The sequence below is a fragment of the Podarcis raffonei genome, chromosome 10, assembly GCF_027172205.1.
Source record: "Podarcis raffonei isolate rPodRaf1 chromosome 10, rPodRaf1.pri, whole genome shotgun sequence".
Lineage (NCBI taxonomy): Eukaryota > Metazoa > Chordata > Lepidosauria > Squamata > Lacertidae > Podarcis > Podarcis raffonei.
Genome location: NC_070611.1, coordinates 2,959,749 through 2,976,390, shown reverse-complemented (window position 1 = coordinate 2,976,390; position 16,642 = coordinate 2,959,749).

Sequence of the window (16,642 nt, the reverse complement as noted above, 5' to 3'; positions counted from 1 at the left end):
AACTCCCAGCGGATTAATGCAGCGGCTGCTCTGTGCCAAGGAGCTTTAATCAAAGGAAGGGAGCCAAAATTAAAGGATGTGTGCATTCTCCTAGCCCTATTATTTGCTGTAATTCTTTAAACACTCTACTCCGCACCATGCAAATGTTTAACATTCATGAGGCCACAGGCAGTGGGTTCAGCTGCCACGTCTATGTGGGTTAGACCTTTAAAGGAAAAGGCAGCATTTAGATACCTTGTTTGGCTTTATGTTCATTGTCTGTTAGATGCCTATTTGAAAACAGGTCCTAGAGAGTCAGCAAAAGCATCAGATTCTTTAGGCACCTCTGAAAACGTGAGTTTGTGTGAATAGCTTTGCTATTGGGAAAGCCTAGGAATGGCATGTAGATTGTGGACTGGCCAGCAATTTCCAACATCACCAATAGTCGGGCATGATGGGAGTTATTGGCATCTGTCTGTCCAGGGAGACAGTGGAGGAGTGTGCCTTTGTGGATGAAGTCAAACTGTGGGAAGGCTATAGTGCCTTCTGTGGGTGTGGAGACTGATATGAGAGAGACATGTTTTCTTGCAGCCAGGGCAGAGGAAGGTGTCCAGTTGTGCTGCTGCAGATGCACCAGGGCGTTTCTTCTCTCTGCGTTCCTCCCAGTGGCTATTCCTCCTCTGGTCACTGCTATGGATGCACAATCTGCCTGCCTGTCTCCAGGCACTGGGGTCATTTGCAAGGGGTTCCCACATGGCAAGGCTGATGCTGCCAACCTTCATGTCATGTTTGCAGACTTCTTTGAAATGCAGAGTTGGTCTGCCAAGGGGCCTGATGCCCATTGTGGGAGTCGTGGTCCAGCAATATCTGTCTGACCACGGCCCCCCAACCCCATAAGCACAGCAGAACAGCATATCTTGGAGCCTCAGTACAGAAAAGGCTGGTCTAGGAGCAGAGATCATGGGGTAGGCTTCATCATTGTTGAAGTGCAAGAGATATGTGGGCAATGAATCCCTCAGCAAGTCAGAGGTCCAGTTAATCATAGTTTCCTGGCTGTTACTGACAAACAGGGAGACAGACTGCAGCTGCATCTACTTCCCCCATGTATCTATTTTGTGTTTCCATTTTTCTCATCTAGAACAACAGAAAGTCACAAGGACGTTTGTGGTTTATTGAAACATAAGTCCATATTTCCTAAGGAGCAAGACTATCATTCCACAGTCTGTTTAATTGTTCACCACAAAAACTTTGCAGGCACAAACAGCACTGAAAGCAGGGTTGTGTATCACTGCCCTGATACCGCAATGAACGCAACTAGTCATGAATGCACCATCAAAAGGATGTCTGGAGGGGGCCATAACTGGGGCATATTTCTGCAGGGAGGCGGCTGAAATGCACAGGATATTTCTTCCATCATCTCCCCAGGGACAGGGAGGGGGCACCAAGGGTGAAGCTCCTGCCAGGAAGGGTGGAGACTTTGCTGATCGATAAAAGCAACACAGTTCAGCTCCAATCACTTCCAGCTCCAGTTCAGCCCCAGAGGCTGAACGCACAAGCCCAGAACACAATTTGTATGGACAGCAAGCACTGTATTGGTCCAGGCTTCCACTGAGGAAGAAGAAAAGGGGGGAGTTCAGGAAAGGGGCACCCGGGGGACCCAGGGAAGCTTTCCCACGTCCATCCTGGCGAGGGGGGGGGGAGGTGAGAGACCCGTCCTGGAAGAGAACCACAGAATACCCTGTGCACCTGTTCAGATTAGCATATGCATAGTCTTTTATCTGAGAAAGGAAAGGTGTGCCTAGGAACAGCCCACGCAGCCTAAAACCCGCCACCTCCTTCCCACAAGCCCCTCCTGCTTTAGACACTGCTCCTTAGCCTGGTGTGGCAGGATAAATGCAGGGCATCCAGAGCAGCAGTCCTTGGCATGTGGACGCAGGGCGGAAGTTGTGCTTTGTGCAGTGGTGGCTGATTCATTTGGGGGAATGGGGGTAGTGCCCCACCAACCCAAATCTGTCCTCTGTTCACGTCAAGTCCCTGGAGTGGCTTTGCCTCTCTGCCTCCTTAGCCGCAGTGTTGCCTTTGTAGGACTCAACAGGGACGAGGATGAGGACAAAACCAGAATTAGTGGGCTCTGCCTCTTGTTGGCTCCGTCTCCACCTACACTTGGCCTCCTGGCCTTCTGCTCTACCAGCCCCAATTGGCAGCAGCCAGCCCTTGTTTCAGGGAAAGGGGTTTCTGGGAGGGAAAGATCAGAGCTGCTCTTGTTGCTGCAGAATGTTGCCAAGGTGGGAATGCAGGAATATCAGGTAAAGCATCCATGACAGACAGCCATCCAACCTCTGCTTAGAAACCTCCAATGATGGAGAGTCCACCCCCTTTCCACTGTCAAACAGCTCTTACATTCTTATACTTTCCTGGAAGAAAGTCCCATAGAAGTCAATGGGGCTGTCTTTTAAGTAGACGCACATAGGATTGTGCAGTGAAACACTTAGTATGGTTTCTAATGAAATAGTGTTGTAGAATAAAATTCAGTTAGGTGGAACAGATGGACAAGAGTCAGCTTGAGTGGAGTTTTGTGCCACATTCAACAGGCTTCCTTTAAATTTTCCCACAATCACAGTGAATTCCTCATGCTCGAAGGTCTTTTCATATAGGAAGCATTTGGTGAGAAGGAAGTTGTCGGGATGTTATAGCCGCATTTCCAAACAACATTCTTCATACAAATAATAAAGTTTCCAGCTATCCGTTGAAATTGCTCCTCTTCAGTTTGGTTTGAATATTCTTCTCTCCAACTCTACAAAGGATTTCCATTGACATCACATTTCCTCCCCAAAGGAAATGAATGAGATGTGAAATAAGCTTGAAAATAATAATAAATATAAAATATGTGCCTGTCTCTGCAGCGGGAAGCTGGTCTGTTTTGTGTTCCCAGTGACCCGATCTAAGAACAGCAGCGCTTTGGCATGTTTTTCTTCCGAAGAAAATTTTTGACCTGGGTTGTTGTTAAGTTGTGGGTGAACATATCAGATGACACAGCGATTCTTCAAACAGGTCTTGTTTATTCACAGGCCAGAACAGAACCGAACTGAAGGGTTCAGCCAGCCTGCTTATATAGAGCTCCACTAGAATGCAACAGTGACCATTTTCTGTAACTATCCAATTATTGAACGTCACTTTCAATCCCTTATTTGTATATGTGGACCTGAGTGAAAACTATCTACAATATCCCCCTGCTGGCCCAGGGTGAGAATTTCAGTACATAACAGTTGTTAATGTCTCTTTGCTCCAGAGTTAGTATAGATGAATTTAAATGGTTGGAACAGGGGTTGCCAACAGAGCACCTGTGGGTGCAATGCCACCTTCGAGGTCTCTCAAAGGACTTCCATGAAGCTCCTGAACTCCCTCCTCCTTCTCACAGACACTCAGCTCAAGTCATGAGGTGGTGAGAGCAGTTACATTTTTCCCTCCTGAAAAGAACTTGGCGCTATGGCAGGAAAACTGAATAAGGACACTCTTTCCCACACCCTCTTTGAGCTCTGTGTGCATTTCAGGGCTCATGTTAATTCTGCTGAACTGGACTTTCATCCAGATCCCTTAGAAAAGTCAAAAGGTGTGTTTGCATGGGTGATTTCTTTTTTTCTGTCTCTCTGGGATGTGTGTGTGGAACTGATCTAGGGAAGAGGGCAAGAAGTATCCAGAGAGGATTTGCTGCCCCCGGCCCTCGCCCAAAACTCAAAATGTGCCCCTGGGTCTAGAAACAGTGGCAGCTCTGTGGAAGCAGCCAGAGAGGTGGTTGTTCTTGGCGTCCATCTGTCTTGAGAAACAGTGGAGTGTGCCTCTGGACGTGAAGTCTAACTGCTGGGTTGGCAGCAGTGAAGTGGTCTCTCTGGGGCGCAAGCCTGGGCAGTGTGTCTGGGGGTCGTGGGCTGCCCAAATGAGAAGACCTGCCTCTCAGCCTGGCTGATGTGGCCCAAAGGAAAGCAGAGCAAGGCATTTGGCACCAGCTGGGGTGCAGGAGTTGCCGGAAGGAGGCGGACAAGGCGCCATATAACCACCTTAGGGACTCTACTCTGGATTTGTGTAGGGTTTTCTCCTTAAGCTTTTTTCCTCCCAAAGACATCCTGCAAAGCAGTGGAGCTTTAAGATAAGAGTTTTCCTCCTCCTAGATGGGCTCCCTTCCTAGGTTATAATAATAATAATTTATTTGTACTTCGCCCGTCTGGCTGGGTCTCCCCAGCCACTCTGAGCGGCTTCCAACAAATATTAAAAATACATTAAAATGTCACACATTAAAAACTTCCCTGAACAGGGCTGCCTTCAGATGTCTTCTAAATGTCAGGTAGTTGTTGTTCTCTTTGACATCTGGTGGGAGGGCGTTCCACAGGGCAGGCGCCACTACCAAGAAGGCCCTCTGCCTAGTTCCCTGTAGCTTTGCTTCTTGCAGTGAGGGAACCGCCAGAAGGCCCTCAACGCTGGACCTCAGCGTCCAGGCAGAACGATGGGGGTGGAGACGCTCCTTCAGGTATACTGGACCGAGGCCGTTTAGGGCTTTAAAGGTCAACACCAACACTTTGAATTGTGCTCAGAAACGTACCGAGAGCCAGTGTAGGTCTTTCAAGACCAGTGTTATATGGTCTCAGCAGCCGCTCCCAGTCACCAGTCTACCTGCCGCATTCTGGATTAGTTGTAGTTTCCAGGTCACCTTCAAAGGTAGCCCCACGCAGAGCGCATTGCAGTAGTCCAAGCAGGAGATAACTAGAGCATGCACCACTCTGGCAAGACAGACAGGCAAGGAGGGTCTCAGCCTGCGTACCAGATGGAGCTGGTAGACAGCTGCCCTGGATACAGAATTGACCTGTCCCTCACTTCCCTCTACAACATGTTGGACCTTTGGACCCACCCTTGGTCTTGTCTACTCAATCGGGTGGGGACGGTCTTTTCATTCAGTGAGTCCCTAACTCACTCAGCTCCCCTCACCTGGTTTAGCCAGCCAGTCAAAGCCGTTCCTGGGGTGTGGTTGCTTTCACATGCTGACAGCTTCTAGGAGCCACAGGTGAGAGCTGAGTGCTGGGTGGGGACCAAAGGTGGACAAACTACCCCAGAAGTAGCATGACGTGTCCCCCACCAGAGTTACGACCCATCCCCGAACACTGCATACTAGAGACGGAAGCACTGCAATACTACTTAATTGTCCCTCGAACTGTAGAACATTTTCTGGTTGCACATCCTGCTTCTTTCTAGATATGAACTTGGAGGGCAGCTTTGTTATATTATTTGGAACAACCAAAATATAATGTGCAAAGGAGCTGCACTTCTTCCTCTTTCTACAATTCCTGGGTAAGGAGGCTGGCAAGAAAGACTAACACAAGGCACTCTTCCTACCTTTGCATGATGTGCAAAACCATTCTCACAACACTGAAGAGTTAAGAGCACAAGCTCTGTATAGCCCACGAAGCTGAATAATGATTAACACTGAAGGGATTTGCAGCAACTGCACACTTGAGTTTTCAAGGGAGCCATGTGGAAGCAATTTACATTGTTGTTTTTATTTTGCTTAAGTATGGAAGAGATCAGTGTGGTGGTGGTGGGGTGGAGCTAGAAATATTTTTATTGAGAGCAGGATGAGAATGTGGCTACAAAGACAGGCAGTTTCCTAATTTTCAGATGTATACTAACGAATGTTGCTTCCAGACTGTTGCTAGTTTGTGAGAGGAATTCAGTCACGTGCTGGGAAATGCAGGTTGCACAATTAAAGTTGTTCCTGAGATCTTTCAGAACCAAACTCACTTTCAAACCCAATAACATTTTTTGTGGTAAGTGAAGAGAGGGGGAAATTCACTAGGAAGTGTGTAATAACAATTGCTTGATGAGACATCATACAGTCTTGCAAACAATTAAAAAGGAGCATTCACTAATCAATAAACAGTGAATGTTGCATAACCAGCCCACAAACTTTGTGCCAACAAATAAGGCTGGATGCTCAATAAACAGGTCATCTGTAAGCAACTGTAGTGTAACTTGCAGTGCTATCCGATACATATCTGCACAAAATTGAACAGTCTTGGGGGCCCCTTTGCAACCAGCGACAAGGTCTGGGTAACCACGGTTATCTTCTTCAAGGAGTTGTTCCATGACAAATCACCACACCTTTACAACATCTGTGCTACTGACTTTCATACTTTAGGTGTGTTGAAATATATACAAAAATAATAATCAATCTGAGTCATGTGACTCAAATTGGGTCTACTAGCTGATTCTACTCTGCAGAAGCCCTTTAGGAAGTCTCACAAATCTCTCTTTTGTTTCTTCACCACTGGCATCTTCTGTAGCAATTTCGTAGTTATGTCTTTCTTTCTGCTGCATTTATGAGTCACTCCATAACTGTGGAGTTCTCTGTGAAACATACAGTGTACAAAAGTAAAAATAATAAAAGGTAAAAGCAGATCAATTAATCATTCAAATATAAGAATTACAAGTTCAGACTAGTTCCATGAGATTATTGAAGTAGTTTTCATTACTTTTAAGTAAGTCTGTAACAAATAAAATGACAGATATTTAAGAGGACACTACCCCTCATTTTCATGGGACGCAGGTGGCGCTGTGGGTAAAAACCTCAGTGCCTAGGGCTTGCCGATCGAAAGGTCGGCGGTTCGAATCCCCGCGGCGGGGTGCGCTCCTGTTGTTCGGTCCCAGCGCCTGCCAACCTCGAAAGCACTCCCGGGTGCAAGTAGATAAATAGGGACCACTTACCAGCGGGAAGGTAAACGGCGTTTCCGTGTGCGGCTCTGGCTCGCCAGAGCAGCGATGTCACGCTGGCCACGTGACCCGGAAGTGTCTCCGGACAGCGCTGGCCCCCGGCCTCTTAAGTGAGATGGGCGCACAACCCTAGAGTTGGACACGACTGGCCCGTACGGGCAGGGGTACCTTTACCCCTCATTTTACCGTGAAAACATACCACAGTTCGTTCCTTCCCCACTGCTCTTTCTGATTGTTTCTGAAATTAGTAAAAAGTGTATTTCAGGTTTTTAAAACATTAATGATTGATTCATTTTTCAAACCCACTCTTCCTTATTGGTAACAGTCTTTAGAAGCTTCACATTTTTTAAAAAACTGAATTACCGTACTTTAAATTTTGAAGGCAGGTACAGTTTACTCCACTGAAGTTCTAGTGTGCTCCTGGTTTTTAACTATTCTGTTTCTTGTTGTCCAACCATTCTGTTACCGTAATTCACTGTTTTCTCCTTTCTCTCCCAACCCCCTTTCCTTGTTACCCTTGGGTGGATGCAACGTAGCAGGTAAAGCAAGACGGAAAGCAAGTGGAATCACAAATGGATTCAGATTTGACGGCATCTGACAATGGGCTCTTAATAGGTAAGGTGCATTAAGTAGCCTTTACTATTCTTTTCCTGACAACCATACAAAGCAACAGCCTGTCTTCCCTGTGTAAGTGCTACTCTCAGGGTCCCTTAAGATAGTACTTGTTTCCTGTAAGAGTTGTGAACAACTGTCTGAGCAGTCGGCTAATAGAAGCTAGATTGTTTCACGAGACAAATATTGGGCTGGTTCAAATGTAAAACTAAATCCCAGTTTAGTGTTACAAGAATGAGCCAAGGAGACGCTTCTTCTCTCCTCCATGTGCTCAGTGTGGCTATAAAAAGAATTTAGGAAGCTTTTGCTTCTGGTTTATATTATCTGTAGCTCGTTGTCTTGTTTAAACCTGATAAACTGTTCTTAATCTTAAGTGTGATTGCTTGAAACAAACCTTCAAACCATAGCTTAAGAAGTTGGCGTGTTTCAACAAACCATGGTTAAGATTAACTGCAATTTAGGGATGCGGGTGGCGAGGGACGCAGGTGGCGCTGTGGGTTAAACCACAGAGCCTAGGACTTGCTGATCAGAAGGTTGGCGGTTCAAATCCCCGCGACAGGGTGAGCTCCCGTTGCTCGGTCCCTGCTCCTGCCAACCTAGCAGTTCGAAAGCACGTCAAATGCAAGTAGATAAATAGGTACCGCTCCGGCGGGAAGGTAAACGGCATTTCTGTGCGCTGCTCTGGTTTCATCAGAAATGGCTTAGTCATGCTGGCCAATTGACTCAGAAGCTGTACGCCGGCTCCCTCAGCCAATAAAGCGAGATGAGCGCCGCAACCCCAGAGTCGGTCACGACTGGACCTAATGGTCAGGGGTCCCTTTACCTTTACCTTTAGTGACTGGACATGAATGCTGAACAGTGGTTAATAAAAAATGGAATTGAAAACTTCTGGCAGCACGTCTCTTAGTGACTTTTAGCAGACTGTATGGACTTGCCTTTGTTGGAAAGTTTTGTATTTGAGTCGGTGTTGGGCAATAGGAAAATTCCGCCTCTGGTGACTGAACTGTGATGGCTCCTGCCAACAGACAAGTCATCACTAGATGCTGCAGTCCACAAGGGATTCATATGCATGTATCAACAGGTCCCTCAGAGTATGTTTCCTTGAAGTCAAAGAGGCCAACTTCCGAGGAAATGCTTTAGAATCCTTATGGAGGGTTGCTGGTTCCTCATGGATTGGCTCGGGATCTGGGTGCATGGTAAATCAATTTGAAGTTCCAGGCTTGCTAATGGCCCCGATAAAGCACATTTTGCCATAATAAAATGATCATATGAACCAGCCACAATTTGGTTCTCAGTGTTTAGAAGTCTTTGTGCTCCAGGCTCAATGAAATCTGCCCCAAGGCTATTTTTAGAGGCTGCCTGGTGTCCCTGGCTATATTGAGCCAGATCACAGAAGGGCAAATGCCAGGCAGTGGTAGATGCTTTCAGAGCTGATTAAGTAATGCACATTTTGAGACAGAGAGGAGGAGAATGCTTTGTGTGGTAAGTGTAGCCAAGAGATTTGCACTGTCTTCTAACATTTACCTGAGAAATGGATTTTGGACGTCGTGCAAAATGGAACTGCACTTGCCAAATGCCTCCGGAATCATGGGAATGTGTCGTCAAGTAGCTGTGTTGGTTGTTGATCAGCTTTGTAGGCCTACAATCATTTTTGAACGTTTGCCACCAGGCCCGTTGAAAGTGGCAGCCATTGCCCCTTTCCCTTAGGTGAGGCATGTTGTTTGCTCCTGTCATGAGTCCCATGGAGATGACATGGTCAGATCCTGAAGAGGACTAGAAGGCGCTTTGGGGGTTGAAGCTGTATGACCCCAGAGAGGGTCCCAGCAGGACTTGGGTGGTGAAATTGGGACCTCAATAAGTGTGTGAGCCCAAGAAGGGGCCAGCAGGCTGGGCTAGGGAGTGGAGAAGTGGTTTACACTGTCAGTTGGTAAATGCAGATTTAACATTAGAAACTCTTCTCTGATCCAGTGCATTGATGAAGTTTGTCAACATATTTCATTAAATTTAAAATTTGTTAAATTTGTTTCCCCTACACAACCTAACCCAAACCCTAAAATGCTGGAGCTCTTGGTGCTGCTTGCTCTGTGGGCAAAGAAAGACAGCGCTTGGCCAACAAGAAATGTCTGGTGGCTACTGCTGGCAGCACCGAGAAGGAAATAGTCTTGGGTTCCAACCTATCCTTGTTTAGCAATTGCTAACCACTGCACTTAACTTTATTGATGGCTTTCATCCTGACATTTCAGTGCTCTACCCACTGCAGCCCAACCTGGGGTGGTGTGTAGGAGAAGACTATGCACAACTACTCAGATTCCTAAATTAAATAGTCATTTCTGCAGATTTTTGGATTATAATGTGACTCTGAAACTCCTTTTTAATTTAAGTGGCCAGGCAAGTCTTTGGAAATTTCAAGTATGACTCAAAATCTTATCCTTCTTTGCTGGAGAGAACATCCTGTAACTGATTAATGAAGTGTAAGGTAGGCAATAAAAGCTTTGTAGCTCTGATAATGATTTATAATCTGGGGCATAAGTACAGTGAGGTCATGTCCCCCAGAAAATAATTGATTCTTTTATTTGATCTGCATAGTCACTGAAATATCTTTCATATGTGTGCCTCCTCTCACTTCTTCATTACCATTTGCTAATTTTATTTTTGTATGTCTAATGCAATCCTAGAGAATAGGATACAGTGGTTGACTTTTCACACCCTGTGGCTGTTGAACATTTATTAAACCATGGCGTAGTGTTATATCCTCCAGCTGGGCAGGATTCACGGATAACCAGAATCTGAACAAACCACAGTTTAGTAACCTGGGGGGAAGGGGCGACCTGTCATGCTGCCCTAAATTTGGCTCTGCACCAAGAGTTTGATACCCATCGGCTCCCCTCAGCCAGTCGAAGTCATTCCCCTTGCGCAGCCGCTGTCTCATGCTGACAGCCTCCAGGAGCCACAGGTGAGAACTGAGTGCAGGATGGGGACTCAAGGTGGACAAACTACCTTTCATAGCCTGCTGAGTTGGTGGCCAACCACACATTGCACAGCAGCAATTTTAATAGTTTAGCTTTCCACTGTGCATTTCTTTTTAAAAATAGCCTTGACGTACATGGGGGTTGAGTTCTCCTTGTGTTCTCTCAGTGAGAGCCAGGCCACCTGAGCTCTGAATGCATTCCCTGATGGGGCAAATAGAAGTTGGTGGGCAGGGGGCAGGGAAATAGCTCAGGGGAAAGGCTTAGGGAAACCCTCTTGCCATGCCGTAGTCCTCCTTATACCATTTGGTCCCTCTTTTAAAAAAAATATAAAAGGGAGAGGAGAACCGGCCACAAACCTCCTGGACCTGGCCTTGTTTGGCCATTGGCTCTGGTAAACAGCAACAAGCTCCAAGTGCATGGCTGCCCCGGAATGAAGCAGGAAGGGCAAATGCCAGCCTGCTCTTTACCCACCAGAGGGAAAGGTCCAGTCTCTTCATCAAAGAGGGAACTGTAACGGAGCGGCTGTCCCACTTTCCAGCCGTAACTTCAGAGGTGCATTTTAAACCCCAGAGCACTGTAACCCTCAGGATCTGGAGCGGTTAAATACTTTGGATCCTTGCATTTGTTTTCCAGCACTCTGAATGCAAGTCAAATAAAACCACAATCAAATAGAAATAATGGTATTTATACAGCACTTTTCCCTAAGTGCTACATACGCATTATTATCCCACAACAATGCGCTCCTGTACAAAGCTGTCCATTTGTTAAGGTCATCTTCTTACGCCGTCTCTCCTCCATCAGACGGTGTATGTGTTTGTGCTTGAGGTGGGGAAAGCACTTTTTCTGTCTGTGCAATGCCAGGAGCATTAAATAGCAGAAAGAAAGACTCTTTGAACCTGGGTTGGTGCAAGTAGAAATGATGCACTGAACTCTTGTTACTTTTAATTAACCTTGAATGCAACCAGCCTCTGTATACATTCTGCAACCACCCTGTTCGTTCTCAGTGAATATGGAAATGGCAGAGGTTGAATGAATACTCCTTCGTATTTGAGTATGTTCCTAATTTAACACCAAGGCCACAGATGCTGAGAGAGAGAGAGAGAGAGAGAGAGAGAGAGAGAGAGAGAGAGAGATATCACGGTGAAACTCCAATCACAGTCAAGACCTGGAATCCAGTATGTGAAATAAATCAAGTTGTGAGACGGCAGGTGTGAGCTGGGAGTCTGAAGTACCAGGAGATGGTAGCACCTCAGGCTAGGCCGTCCCTGAGCAACCAATGGTTTGGGCTGCAGAGTCAGGCCAGTTTATAGGATCAGGTGAAATGCTCTTTGCTCGTGCCTCCGACTCCTGCAGAGCTGTTGGTGGCAATTTAAGTCTGTGGCTGCACTGACACCAAATCCCACAGCAGTCGAGCAGCTGCTCCCTTTGGCAAGCTCACATCATTCTGCAGAGATCAAGCGGCCGGAATCTGCTGTTTTGAGACCCCTGTGCTTTGGAATGGTTTCCTGATGGAAATGATTCTCTCCCCTCCCAAGTTGTTCAGAACCCCTTAATGCTCCGTTTCTCTCTTTCGCACGCCACACGGCCTGTTGTGTTTCACTGTGCCCTTAACACGCTGGTTACACTTCTGGGCCCAGCAGACATTGGCTTTTGCTCTGTGAAAGAAAGAAAGAAAGAAAGAAAGAAAGAAAGAAAGGATAAGCAACCCTACATCCCATCTTGAGCACATGAATCCTGTTTCTCCCTGTCCCTTGTGGGCATATTTCCATGTGCAGGACTTCATTCAGGCAGGGCTCCCCCCTCGCCTCCCCTCGCCCCTTCCTCAAACTGTTTCTAATTAGTAGGAACTAGTCTGTGGGAGCCTGTCTCAGATATTATTCCACAATGTTTTTACTTCTCTGTTTCACTAATATTTAGCCCTCTGTTTTCTTCTCTTCCCACGTGTCCCCAAAACCCTGGCACCTTTGTTGCAAAGCTGGAGTTGCTACAGCCCTCTGGGTGACCCTCCTCCTCCTTCTCCACCTCCTGCTGCTGCAGATGTACAAACTGCCTCCGCCTCCACCCTTTCTCCTCTCCCTCTTTCCCCCTCCATTTCAGCACATTCCCATGATCCGAGACCCTCCCAAATTCCCAAACCTGAGTGCTACATCCTGTTTCCTGCAATTGGAACCACATCAGTAGATTTACAGTGTAGCTATTTTTAGGTGTTTGCTTATGATACGTGTGGTCCGTGAGGCACCTATATCCCAGATCACGACCCGTTCATAGAGACCTTTATCCATGTGCATGCATACTGCGGTCACGATGAGGCATTATTGGTGTGCAGTGGGCTGCAGCCAAAACAGCCATCACCACACTGGTTGTCTATTCACTCCAGTTGGAAGAAGCACCCCCACAGTACTGGGCATGGCTACCGATTGCAAGAGAGCACCGTCTGTTTCACAGTGGTGTTTCCCAACATGTGTGCAGGCATATGCATATGCTAAGGAGTGACTTGTTGGCATCCATGTGTCTTGGGAGACGGTGGAGGAGTGTGCCTTTGGGGGTGAAGGCAAACTGCTGGAGAGTTATAGTGCTTGCTGTGGCTGGAGAGACCCACAGGGGAGAGACATGTTTTGTTGCAGCTGGGGCAGATGAAGGCGCCCCTTTGTGCTGCTGCAGATGCACCAGGGTGTTTCTCCTCTCAGCTCTCCTCCGGCAGTCACTCTTCCTCTGGTCACAGCTATGGATGCACAACCTGTCTCTCTCCAGGCGCTGTGGTTGTCTGAAAGGGATTCTCACATGGTAGGGTTGATGTTGCTGGCCTTCATAAGCAGTGGCTGCAGATATTTGGAGGGTGAACTGGGCCAAATGTTTTGACCACTCTGCACCAGTTTTATTCCAGGCCTTATTCAATCCCCTTTTTTTGCATGTCCAAAAATAGACAGTAGAGCAAAAACATCTTTTCAGATGCGCTGTAGTTTGCCAGCAAACTCGTGTTTTGTGGCTGTTTCTCAGATCAACATTCTTGGACTTTCAAAAAATTCCTCATCCAGGGCTTCTGAGTCAACTCAGCAGTTCTGGGATAAGAGGACAGGTTCTCTTAAGGATCAGTCACTGGTTAAAGAGGAAGCAGAGAGCAGGAATAAAGGGACAGTTTTCACAATACAGGGAAATCAGTGGGTTCCCCCAAGGATCTGTACTGGGATTAGCAATGGGCGAATCTGACGGTTTCTTTCTCAGTTTCTAATTTTTCTAATCTTAAGGTCAGTTCTCCACATTTCCGCATCCATTTGTGATTTTTTTTAAAGTCTTACTGAAAATTCAACAGCATTTAAATGCTAATTTCACCTAATACACATTTCTAATGCACTTTTTCCTAAGATAACACATTTTTGCAATGTGATTTCCCCTAATATATGCATTTTTAGGTGTACTTTAGTATATGCATTTTTGTGCATATTACTGGGTTGGGGAGATATATTGCCAAAATTAAGAGAAATGTGAATATAAAAAGAATGGCTGTGTTTTGGGTTGCACACTGATTCAGAAAGTATGAATTGGTTAAGTTTACCTTTGAAAACAAACTGAACCAATTTTCTTCTTGATCCCAAATTGAAACTGGGGAAGGGGTCCAGAAGGATATCTCCAACAAAATTTCAAATAAATGGCTAGTCCATGTACACTGATGCACATTGAGACCTCCCCACTCATATAGGGTGTTTGCACATAACAGTACATTCGGGACTCAGTGCTGCTCATGCATGCAAATTTTGTGCACAGCACCATCAATAAAATGCTGTCTCATTTTATTTTCCCATTTAATCCAGCTTTACTGGAAAATTTACTGGAAAATTCTATAGATTATAAAACAGCAGAATCTATTTTTCTATAGATTAAAAAATATTCACAGCAGAAATGGTGAATTTGAATTGGGAGTGTGTGATATTTTGATGAGGATGATGGTGATGTGAAAAAAATGCAGATAGGAGAAACACGAGTCCACAAGAAACCGCTGTGTGGAAGTAGGGTCTGAATTATCAGTGGCGTAAGCGCACGTAGATGAGGGCCCTCTGGGTCCCTGGCTGCGGGTCTTCTTCCTATGCTGTGGGCACTGGGAAGCCCTTTAAAGGTTTCTTTACAAGAAAGCAGAAACATTTTCTGAGACAAAACATTAAAAAAAACAACGCCTTATCGTGTGCACATGGTGCACAAATATTTTCAACTCCAAGTTTAGCCATTGTCCTCCCCCATTATATGTATATATATATGTGTGTGTGTGTGTGTGTGTGTGTGTGTAAAATATTTAGTGCTATTTTTCTAGAAAAAGAGGTACTAGAACACGCCCTTGTTCTCTGAGTTCCAGTGAGTTCTGGCTGGAAAAAAAGCCCTGTATATATTTAGTATTATAAACCCCCTTAAAGGACCATTTTGCCAAGAACGTGTAAACAAGGGTATGACTTGAGTGCTTTTCAAATCTTTTCCTTCCAGGGAAGCTCACCGAGAGTTGTGGTCCAAAGAGCTCCCCTCCACATGGCTGCCACAGACCGCCAGGCAGTTGCAGGGGGTCTTCTCAGTTTGTGGGGGATGTAGCTGCCTGGCTTCTGGGATAAGGCTGCTACCCTGCTTAAGCAGAAAGACACCCAGCAATCTCCTGTGCTGCACACCACAGGGGGAAAAGAGGTGTGATATTGTGAGCAGGCTGCTTTTCAGAGGAGTTTGACAGTTAGTTATCTCCCAGTTGAGAAACCCCTGAGTAACACCTGGGCTGTCAAACACGGTTTGAAAATCAGTGTATTAGGTTACCATAGAGGCATTTTAACTTGAGTTTGAGTTTCATCACAATCCCGCCACAAGTGGGCTTCTTTTGTAAGCTGCATTAATTTATGGCTAGTCCCACCCCCCCCCGCCATTATGCAGCGCCTGCGCAGAGCAAATGATTTCAGTGACCACAGGCCGTCCAGGAAACGCAAGCAGGAAGCTTTTTGTTTCCATTTCTCTTTGTGATTAACTGAGGTTTATATATTACTCTCATGAAAGCAAAGTTTTCCACTGTGGCCAAAAGGCTGATCTCTCCAGAGCTTTTCATAGCCCTGTGCCTGACTTTCATCATTAAAGGAGGCAAGCATAGACAATGTTGACTGTTACTTCATATGTAAAAAAAGCCGTAAGTTAGAAAGAACAGATTGGCCTTTGCAGACAAATCTCTTAGTCTATGGCCTGTTAACCTATTTGAAAAATCTGACCCTGGTCAAAATCACCTAAATCTCTGGTGACTGGCGAGGGGAATAAGTACAGGGCCATGCAAAGATATTCTTGACTGTTCCACACCTTTTTCAAGGACTATCCAGATGGAGCTTACAGGCCACCAGTGATTGGGGACCATCGTTTGAGGATTTCTTTCCTCTAATTCTTTTGTGGGGAATGAACCCGGGCCTGATGCAAGCATGCTCCAATGCGGAGAGCAGGCTTTGGATGGCTGAGTCCATTGCAAGTCACTCTCTCTCTGTCTACCCGCCTCACAGGGTTGCTGGGAGAGAGAGCACAGGATGTGCCCCTGAGAGAAAAGAATATAATCAATAAATTTTTATTAATTTTCATTAAACATACACTCATTATGCATCTATACATCCCACATATACATTTAGCTCTGCCAAGCTTCATCCCTCCATCCCTTCGGTAAGTATCATATATTTTTTAACATCGCGTATTCTATTTGTTACTGTTTTGTCATATGCTGTTAGAGTTATTCTAACCCTACCAGTGTCTTTAAGGTTTTACAATTGTCTCTTATATACACCAAATATAAATGAATATAGAATATAAATAAAGAATATAAATGGGATAAATGCATAGCAGAATTCAGAGGAAAGGTTCATCAAACTAAAACGGACCTAAAATGTCTGCCAAGGTTTGCCATGTATATTGCTGCAAACCTTCATGAATACTTTCAGTTATACATTTACACTGATGTCTGCAATATCTCACCATTTCAGCACATCATGCAATTAAATTCTCATAAAACTTTGTGCTAATGGCAGTGTGGTTTGTTTGTTGGGTGATTTTTGCCAGAGGCAATTAACTCTCTCAGAAGACACAAACTCCCTTTGCATTTCTTGCTAATGGAAATGGATTTAAGAAGCTTAACTATGCTTCAGAAAACTACTAGTAATCAGTGTACATGGTTGAAAGAATCATGTATGATGATGTTGTTGATGCTGACGATGATTAGAGTATGTAAAATATTTTATTTGTTCCTAGTTGATGTTATCTGGTCATAAACAGAATGGATGGATTGTTCTGTTTCTGGTCCATGTCAGTTTTGCATCTGTTCATAAGTCAATTCC